Consider the following 10,973-nt stretch of genomic DNA (forward strand, 5'->3'; position numbering starts at 1 on the left):
AAACCTGGAATTAGAGATGGATGAAAAGCGAGATAGGTGGAAGGCATGGCCGGAGGCAGCAATCTTGGTTGGCACCAGGAAGCCCCCGAAGGGAATGTTGCTCATGAAGACAAAATGAATGTCTGTTACTCGATAGCATTCAATGAAGAATATTCTGCAGTATTAAATACATAGTCCGTTATAGAGAATATGGCATTCACAGCCTGTCGTTACACATTCTTCAATGGTCCCCATAATTGTCATTTAAGAGGGGCTTGATTCTAGGACTTTGTTACCGAGGTGCCACTATAAATAGGGATTTGAACAACCATTGTTGGGAGAGGAATTTTCTGATAAAATTACACTATATAATATTCAAAAGCTTAATAATACTTCATTTCTTGTCATCTAATATCTGCGTTACTGCCTCCGGAAGCTTTGCTTTCGGAACCAAGCTATCTGTTGTGTTACCTTGATTTTAAGGCTAAGTCTTATATTTTATTTTATTTAATTTATTTATCATTTTAGGAATCAAATCGATTTGTTTGTCTATAAACCACGTATAAATTCAATTATATCATTTTACGGGTAAACACTAGATAGAACCAGCTTACTTTGGTTCTTTAAGTTGATTTTTGTTTTACTTTGGTTCAGGACTCCCTTCACCACTATGTACTGATACTAATCACTAGCTCCCTAACATTTGCTAGGATAAAATCTTTTGGTCCTTTAGCTATCGTTTTTGACGAATTTTAACTACAATTCAATGAAATTGTCTTTGTTTCATCGTTTAAGTCATACAAAAATAACATCCTGTAAGGATATAACTAAGTGGTCGCATGTTTTACATTTAATAACAATAGTGAAATTTGTAAGTACCGGAATTACTCCATCCAGTCCAAAATAAGTAATTTTTTGGTTGTTTTCATACATATTAAGAAATTCACCTTTTAACATTAATTAGCAATGAAATTGACTATATTAACCTTTATTATCTCTTCACATACACACTCCTAACACATACTCCAACATTAATTACTCTAAGGGTAATGTAGGAAAAAAATAATTAATTCATTTTTGAAATCTGGAAAAATCACTTATTTTGGATCATAAGAAAAAAAAATCACTTATTTTGGACGGGAGGGAGTAAGGTGGACGGATTAAATTGCAATTTGAATCAGTTGTACTCTTAAATTTAAGTAGTACAATTTTCATGATTGCAAATTGAAAAGGCTATTACTTGGGGTTGAAGCATACTCATTAATTTTAACTTCAATTACTTATTTAATAATCCTATCTGCATTGGGTTTTTCTCTCTGTATAAACTAAAAAGTAAATAATAGAGTTGCAACGAACAATTTAAGGTGGCCAGTTTTTTTTTTATTATTATACATTGAGTTTGTACAAAAGATATAGATCTATTTAAATGGATAGGTGGTGTTGAAGAGAAAGAAGCCAATATTTTTTTTTTGTTTCACCATGTGTTTAAGAAATCTCATTTGGAATTTTTCTTTTTATAAGCAAGAATCTATTGAACAATAATCAGCTAGTCATATTTATCTATAGTTTATTGTTGCAGTGAACATTTTAAAACATTTTGGGAGGGTATTCTCTGGAAAAGGATCTTCAATATATTTTCCCACATTTTATAAAAGAAGCACAACATAATTAATATTGCTCATATATGAATAGAACATGAATTCTTGAAAGTTTCATATGTAATATATTTAGCAATCCCAAGTACACCAACAAGTTGGAGTGGTTAAGTGAGGCGGGTAGATGCAGCTAGCTGTGGCACTTGCGCCGTGTTTGTTTTGACATGCTTCCCAACATGGACCATCTGCCTTGCTTCCTTGACACACCACTTTTATCCCTTGCAACTCTTCGCTACATGTTTTTGCCTCTATTCCCATGCCAACTGCATGAACATAAGCCAACATTTTTGTATATGTGAATTCTGTATAATACTTGTATAATTTTCAAGAGCAAAACGACTAATTGTAAAAAGGGGAGGTAAGTAGAAGATTCCATGATTTCATTCTCTTATAATTAATGTCATATAATAGATAGTAGTAGACAGTGACGAAGCTAAGAATTTTTCCGAGGGTGTTAAAATTCAGATAATGGTGTTCAATATGTGTTATATACCTCTAAAACATAATATTATACATATATACATAATGCAATTTTTCGACGAAGGGTGGTCAAGTGACCATCCTTATGAGCACGTGGCTTTGCCATGGTAGTAGATAGTAATCAAAATGGAGCCAAGATTTTAAATTTATGGTTTTAGGATTCTAATCCTTTTTAAGTTACTGCGTTCTAAATTAATACTTTATACATATTCAATAATTTTTTAAAGAATATAGAGTTTGAACCAAAGCGACTAGGTTCGATCGAACTCATTCCCGACACTCTAGATCCGCCCCTGATAGTAGCACTCATATTTGTATAGTATAAACCGCGCGCTCTTCAACCAAAAATCATATATAGACATGAACTAAAAAAATAGCAAAAACATATCGCTTAAGTCCTAAACAATTTAATTAGGATTAGCATTCTTGGTTTAATTTGTACAAAGTTCATGTGAAAGAAAGCAAAAAACCAAACAAGTTAATAAGGTCATCTCCAACCCTAACACCAAATTTCACACCAAAATGGTGTAACACTAAATTTATTCCAACCATTACACCATTTTTTACACCAAATCTTCTCTCTCTTCTATATTATATTATTATCTTCCATTTACTTTTCATTTTTTATTTCCTTCAAAATAATACTATCTTTTTTTCTTTTTTCCATATTCATTATATATAATTCACATTCACCACTTATATAATCATTTATTAAAAAATTATTTAAAGGATAAATCAACTAAAAGTGAAATCATTGATAAAAGATAATTAAATAAATATTACATGATAGCAAATTTAATTTAAGTACCACATAAACATCTAACTTTCGCCTCTATTCTCCCATAAATGCTCGATTAATGCATTACGAAGTGCGAAATGCGCATCATTAGATATCTTACATTTGCATTTTTTATTTTTAAATAATGGTTATATCTCTTTTTATACAATTATAATAATAATAATAAATTAACTTATAATTTTATATAAATATAATATATACAAAATTAATATATCAAAAAATAGGATATAAAATTAAAATTATAAAAATCTTAATATAAAAATTAATTATATACACAATATATGATAAATTAAAAGTCCAAAAAATAAAAAGATTGAATAAAATAATTATAAATCAAATTTGGAGTGATGAATAGTGTTGCACCAAATTTGGTGCAACACTATTCATGCTTTATAGTGGTGCAAAATTTAGTGTTGCATTGGAGCAAAAAAACACTATTTCTTGCACCAAATTTGAATTTGGTGCAAGAAATGGTGTAGCCTTGGAGATGGTCTAAAAGAAAGAAAAATATGATGCCAAAGATGGACTAAAAGACTGACAAATTTAACGTGCGAATTACTAGCTAACTGTAGTTTAGAGAGGGGGGGTGGAGGGGGAGGGGGAGGGGGGGGGAGTAAACACCTGAGAGAAGGAATACAATAAAAAGGACGAGATGAAGCGATTTTGAGACGCTGGAGTACTTGGCCATTGTCTAATTATATTTGAGTTTATGGAAAGGTGCATATTTAATTAAGAACTCTCTTTAATTTATAGGGACAAATTCACAATGATTTGGTAAGTTTTAATATTTATATTTATGATCTTGATAACAGTGAATCTTATTGTGGATTTCTTTACATCAGAAACTATGGTCTATCATTTACTGTTGGAAACCTTTTCACTACGTACTTATACTAATTCCTAGCTTCTATTATTTGTCAGAATAAAGTATTTTGGTCCTTTGAGCTAGTTTTTGACGAATTTAACTTTGAATTCAATGAAATTGTGTTTTTTACTTGGTGCCAATTTCTCTTCAATGAAATTACCTACTCTAAGTATAGCTTAATACAGTTTCAAATAAATAAAATGCCATTAAAATTCTAAACTATTTTGTTTCGATTATATTTTCAAAATAGTAATTAGTTTGAAAACAATTATTGAGTAATAGTATAATTTTTAAGGTTCCACGTACTTGTCTGATATAGGATATGGAAAACACTCCACTCTTATAGCAACGAGGGTTTAAAATGAATCACTTGATGTTCTTAATTTTTCCCCTTTACTTTTCATCCATCTTTCAACGGATTAAAATAGTTGACTTAGCGGTACTTCCAATATTACCATGAAACACCTTTTGAATTTTTTTTTATTTTATCATGAAACACTATAATTGGTTAGTATCTTTTCTTGAGCAGGATTTTTTTCGGAAAGAGCCTCTCTATCTTCAAGGTAGGAGTAAGGTCTGCGTACACTAGGGGTGTACATAGGCCGGGTTGGTTCGGATTTTCTAATTACCAAACCAAACCAAACTAATTGTATCGGGTTTTTAAATCTAAAAACCAAACCAACCCAATAAAAGTCGAGTTTTTCAATCTCGATTTTTTCTCGGATTTTTTGCTGTTTTGGACTTTTTCGGGTTTTTTAAATAAATTCTTCATAGCACAAAATATAGAATTTGTTCTCCAAATATTTCTTTAATCCTAGTAAGATAAAACTATCTAAGGAGTTTTTTAATAAAATAACATAAATATGAGATGAGTCATGACATTGTACTAAAATATTCAACAATAAAGATAATGAAATCGCATAAAATAAGTATTATTAATAAGTCATAATAAAAATAAATGTAATTTAAAATTACTAATAAGTTGCTAAAATAAATACGACTAATAAGTATTATTATTTACATGACTAAATATTAAAAAGAAAAATAAGTTATGCATTTTATCTAAATCACGGAAAAACTAAAAAATAGATATCCTACACTATTTTCATTCATAATACAGTTGAATTGAATGTCTTTTATTAACATTAATATTGATTTGATATTGGTTTAGGATTTATTTGAGTTACCAATATTTATGAACTATTAAAACTTATTGGAGCATCCAAAAATTATAAGTCCAAGATTGAAATAATACGTGGAAAGATAAAACTATGAAAAAGCTTAAGAAATATTTATATACTACACTACAATAAAAAAATTTATGTATTAAATGTATTTAAAACTTCTATACATATAATATCGGGTTAGCTTGGTTTCGGTTTAACCTTTTTTAGTAAAAATCATACCAAACCAAATATGATCGGATTTTTTTTCCAATACCAAACCAAATCAAACTAAATCATAGTCGGATTTCTCGGTTTGACTCGAATTATCGGGTTGGTGCGGTTTGTCGGTTTTATTTGTATACCTTAGAATACACACTATCCTCCCCAAACCCCATTTGTGTGATTATATTAGATTTTTGTTGTTGTTGTTGTTATTGTTGTTGTTCTTGTACAGAAAAAATAACATTATATAGCCGCTCTGAAAATAATATATATATATATATATATATATATATATATATATATATATACATTTTATATGTTATATACAAATTTTATATATTTTTTTGGCTATTGAATGTAAATTAGTGCGGGCTAAAGTGAAAAAAGCCCTTGTCGTACTTTAATGGGATTTTTAAACAAATAGTCGACTCTATTTATTGTTTATTTTTTCTAGTCATATACATAAATTATGCATTGATTATACATAATTATATACATATAATACATAAACTATACATATATTATACCTTCACCGTAGTTTAAGCGGTTGGATAGTCGGCTATTTGGGTTAATTATTCTATTTTAATTGGATTAGTGGGCTCGAGCAGTTTGACATCCTGCTGTAAAAATAGCACGGTATAGCCAGTTTTCAAATTGGTCATTTAAAAATAGCCAGCGTTTACCAAGTCAATGAAAAATAGCCACTATTTTGCTGCAACAAAGACTGGTCCAACATAATATACTGGAGTTCGGTGCACCTGTGTATGAACTCCAGCATATTATGTTGGACCGGTATACTTTGCTGGCTCCAGCATAATATACTAAAGACTGGAGCACCGGTGCTCCAAACTTCAGTATATTATGCTGGACAAATATACTTGCTGGAACTCCAGCATATTATGCTGGAGTTCCAGCATACGTATCCTGGAACTCCAGTATAAAATGTTGGAGTTCAAGTATACTTATGCTAGAACTCCAACATAATATACAGGCGTATTTTCCGGGTTTTGAAAAGTATTTTCGCTCAGATTTATTTTTCCATGAAAAGTGACTAAATTTCGATTACTTTTGAAACTGGGCTATTTTTGAACGACCAGTTGTAAATCTGGCTATTTTTGAATTTCTCCCATCCTGCTGCAGCCGAATTGGTAAATGGTAATTGGGCTATTAAAGAAGTCAACTAAACATCAAAAGAAGATCCATCCCGGCTCTGTGCTCCCCCAACTAGGGTTGTGCACGGATCGGATTGGATCGGATTTAGCCTATTTCGGATTCGGATTTCGGATTTCGGATTCTGAAAAGGGCAATCCGAATCCGATCCGAATTAACATTGGATTGGATCGGATTTTAAACTTTGGATCGGATAATTTTTCGGATTGTCGGATCGGATTGTCACAAAAATTTTCAACAATTTAAAGTTCATTCGGTGTCTCTATCTCATCTTCCATCTACCAAAACAAACAAAAAAATCAAAATAAAATCAAAAATTGAAGAATAGAACATGAAATAGACATAAAAGACAGAAGAGAAGAGAAGAGAGGCGGAAGAAAGAGACATAAAATCAAAGTAAAATTGGAAGTTTGAGTCATTGAGACTCTTTTAGTCTTCACTGAAGAGAAGAGAGGTGCAAGACAGGCGGAAAAATCTAAGTGAGTGAGGGGGTGTGTGAAAAATGAATAAGCATAACCCTAAAATTTTAGTGTGTATTTATATAGGTACATATAATTTCGGATATCGGATTGGATCGGATTAAAATCATACCAATCCGAATCCAATCCGAAAATTCAAAATTTCATAAAACACAATCCGTATCCAATCCAAAAATCCGAAATAGAGTGGATCGGATCGGATTTCGGATATCCGATCCAAATGCACAGCCCTACCCCCAACGAGTACTCCCACACCGACCAAATGTTGAAACTTACATTACTTCATAAAGGGAAGAAGAAGAGTAGCGTTCGTCCCTTCGGGGACATCCGATAAAATTGGAACGATACAGAGAAGATTAGCATGGCCCCTGCGCAAGGATGACACGCACAAATCGAGAAATGGTCCAAATTTTTTTTCCAATCCCACATTTTCAGATTTGTTCTTCTTACTGCAACTTGGTTTTTTATTGGAACATACAATCTGAGGTCACTTTGTTTTTTTTTTTTTTTTTTTTAAGTTTTTGTTCTTTTATTGACTATTGTCCCATTTCGTAGTTTTTTTAAGTTTTTGTTCGCAAATTGTTAAAAAGCTTCTTGCTTTTCATATTCTTCTGTAGTTTATTGTGACCTAAGGATTCATATAGCCGACCACAACTTATTTGGGTTGGGCTATAGGCGTATAGCTGTTTGATTGATTAATTTTCTAGAAAAGGATTTCATTGGCACATCAGAAAGTTGTCGACAGATTTAGTTGGATAATCATCTTTTGTTAAAAGCATTTAGCCATTCTAAGTTAAACTTATACATTGACATATCAATCAAGAGTAATAAGTTGAAGAGAATTGGTGAGAAGAGGTTCATTGATGTAACTGGATCTCCCAACATGGAATTTGGAACTCCTATAGCTTAATAAAGTAAGCATTTTCTTTTACAAGCATTTCTTTATTATTGCCATTTCCGCAAAGCTTGATATTGTTGTGTTTGTGACTCCCTTTTAACTTAATACTTCCACAAGCTTCATTACATATGACTTCCAATGCTGGGAATGAGGAACTGAACTTATAGGTCTAGGCTTTTTCTCGTGGACCTTTTTATGTTACGACAAACAACTGTTCTATTTACAGCAGATAAGACTTACTATGAACCCATGCCCTTACTGTGACTGTAACTGTTATGATACTGCATCCCTCTCCCGTTCAAGAAGAACGAGGTTGTGAATTGTCAATTGTCCTCTTTGAGACAGATACGATAGAGCAGCTGTTGCGATAAAGAGGCCTCTCAAGTTGTCCATGACAGATGGCATTCCGCATGTGTCTGGCATGTAATACAGGACTATAAAAGTTCTCGTTGTTTTGGCTTCTGCTAGGCTGAAGGTATATTTTAGGAATACTACCAGTTCTTTGTTTTTTTCCCCTACTAAATCTCTTAACAAATCTACCCTAGAAGATGAAAACTGCGGAGGATAGAAGGTGCACAAGTGTTTAGAGATTCTCATATGGATCAATGCTGTCCTTTGCAGGTTGCTCTCAGTAATGTCAATCTGAGGCATGAGCTTTTGATGTTGGTCCCTGAAGTAATTGAAGTTTTGAGTAGGATGGTGGTCAATTTAGCAGGATCGCATTGAGGCTAGTCGATGATAAGTAAAGAAGGCACCACCTGTGAAAAGGTATATAGAGGGACTAAGAAAAGTTTACCTTGTCTGGAATCTCACATACCAACTTCTGATTATGTCCTCTTAAAGGGTAGAGATTAATATTCAATGGTTGTCTAGTTTTGTGGTTTAAAAGATAATGGCATAAGTTAGATTTAAAGCAATAATCTGATAGTATTGACTTAAAGATGAAATTGAAGGCTGTTTTTTCTGTCTTCAGCTGAATCGTGCTTCGGCCATCTTCCACATTCAAACTCTTGACCTTTAATGAGGCTTAATATCAACTTGGTCAGTGAGGACTGAGGAGCTGTAGTTCACTCTAGTACTAGAATACCAGCACTATAGTGTGTGTCGAAGGTTTCACATTTGAGCTGAAAGTCTGAGTTTATACAGAAATTACCAATTTTAGTGCTTTATTAAAATTCTCTGTTGCCGAATGCCAGAACAAGGACCCGAGTGGTTCCTTCTTTGGTGACTAAGAGCTACTTGTGCTGCATGGCCACCAGTTGTCGATGCTCCACTTGTTTATATGTCCATTGGAGAAAGCAGTATTCTTTGTAAGGTACACGAACAAGGCACTTGGCTACCTTAAGAAAAGCTTATCTGCAGTTACACCAACTTCAGGATTTATTTACTGCCTGTGCATACCTAAATTTTCTGATGCCTCTTGATGAGCTACTTTGACTGATACGGTTAGGGGAGCCTTCAGGTCTTTAGCATGAGTAAGCTGAGACTCTAGTGATTGCTTCCTTTAGATGGCTCCTTGCACTATCATTTCGTTCACTTAGCATGTGTTAATCACTATGAAATTCAACATTTAATTTCAGAATTTGTATACCTAATGTGCTCCATTAGCTCTCTAAGGTGAACGAATGCTCCTTGAATCTCAAAATTTGAAATACTTTCTACGTAAAGTCTGGCCATCATCTGGTTGTGGAAATATGATATCCTCGTTTTGGTGCATACTGTCATTGGTTAATGATTGGCAGTGCTTCTACCAGTTTGACAAAAAGTCTCAGGAGAACCTGTTGGTATATGAGTTTTGCTAAAGGTGGTTGAAATTTCGAGATAGTGATGATTTTGACAATTCTAGTTGATAGGTACTTGAAAATCTTGGTTTGTTTTATGCTCATTACAACCAAAAAATGAACAGTCTTGACAAAAGACCGTAATCAGACTATTTGAAGCATATCTTTCAAATTGCAGTTTGTCTTGATTGGTCTATTAAATTTATCAGAAAGCTTAAGTTATCAGTTTTCATGTTTTTCTCCAAGTGAAAAACTTGATAACTTCCTTCACTGGACTAGTCATGGTCATCGCTTTGGTCAAGCTTGTACTGATCATATTACCAGATTGTGTATTCGTTGTTATCATTCTCTTGTAGGCATCAGTGATGTTCGGCCAAAAATACATATATTTACCCATTGTTATCTCATATTCTAGTACTTTTAATCATCATTTGAGAATTAGTTATATTATTTTGTGCGTAATATTATATTTTAACTATGTAGGAATAAAGCGGTGTGAAGATGAAGAAATTTGGAGCAAAATTAAATAAAACGCGGAAGAAAAAGAAAGAATAAAAAAAGAGGAGACACCCTTTGAATTTTGTCCCCCAAAATGCAAGACAAAAATACAAAGAGTTAAACAAGGCAAACAAAAACGTACATAATGAATTGAAGGATTTCAACGTGAAATGCTCACTGCATTCAGCGCCAGGACCAGCGCTGGCCTGGACGCTGTATTGCGAGGGTTTTCCTACTGCGCCCGTGACAAGGTTATTTTGGTCCTACGCGAGCCCAACTCGTATAAAAGGGGTCCTAAACTTAATTTGGAGGGGAGAACGTGATTTTGGAGAGAAAACAAAGGAGCAAAACACTAGGGAGAGCACAGAGCCGCCGTGGAGGCCGGGTTTCATCTTTTCTTCCATCAAACTTTGTAATTTTTATGTTTCTTCATATGATTTGTTGTTTTGCTACCATGTCTATGTGGAGCTAAAGTTCATGTTCTAGGGTTGTGGTTCTTTCATGACTATTGTTATTCGAATATTGATTTTGATTTCTTGATTTATCGTATTAGTTTATTTATTCAATATTGTGCTTAATTATTTGATTGCTTAATCACCAATCGAATACTATCTACGAATCTAGAGTTGAACTCGAAAGTGGGAATTCTAGATTGCATATAGGATTGAGTAAAGCAAGTTCTTGAACCTGGGCATCGGGGAATGGATTCACAGTTAGGATAAACATATACCTAATTGTCTTGCTTGGTTGATTTACAGGAATTATAAATGCGTTCTTGCTGATTCTAACTCCATAGACATATAGGCGTTAGTTAGCTTGAATAGGCGAGTAAGAACTTGACAAATTCTTATGAGCAATATTAACTCTGTTAACCAATAAACTAGATAAATTAGTTAGTCAATTCAATTGAAGAATATAATAGGATTGTTAGATAGCCCATGACCCTAGATCGTTTTCATCGCATTGATATCATAAAAATCT

General features: G+C 33.0%; 1 long non-coding RNA gene and 1 other non-coding gene across 2 annotated transcripts; both read left to right on the plus strand.

Moving 5' to 3' along the window:
• The first annotated feature begins 7,126 nt into the window (after window positions 1–7,126).
• LOC138874299 (U6 spliceosomal RNA) lies at window positions 7,127–7,229 on the plus strand. The gene has a single exon (XR_011401339.1). It is a non-coding gene; the product is annotated as a U6 spliceosomal RNA (small nuclear RNA).
• A 249-nt stretch (window positions 7,230–7,478) lies between these two features.
• Window positions 7,479–10,449, plus strand: LOC104217310 (uncharacterized). Its single transcript, XR_011400819.1, has 4 exons — window positions 7,479–7,729; window positions 8,059–8,188; window positions 8,335–8,481; window positions 9,978–10,449. It is a non-coding gene; the product is annotated as an uncharacterized lncRNA (long non-coding RNA).
• Window positions 10,450–10,973: the final 524 nt, after the last annotated feature.

The sequence above is a fragment of the Nicotiana sylvestris genome, chromosome 7 (genome assembly GCF_000393655.2).
Source record: "Nicotiana sylvestris chromosome 7, ASM39365v2, whole genome shotgun sequence".
In the NCBI taxonomy this organism is placed as follows: domain Eukaryota; kingdom Viridiplantae; phylum Streptophyta; class Magnoliopsida; order Solanales; family Solanaceae; genus Nicotiana; species Nicotiana sylvestris.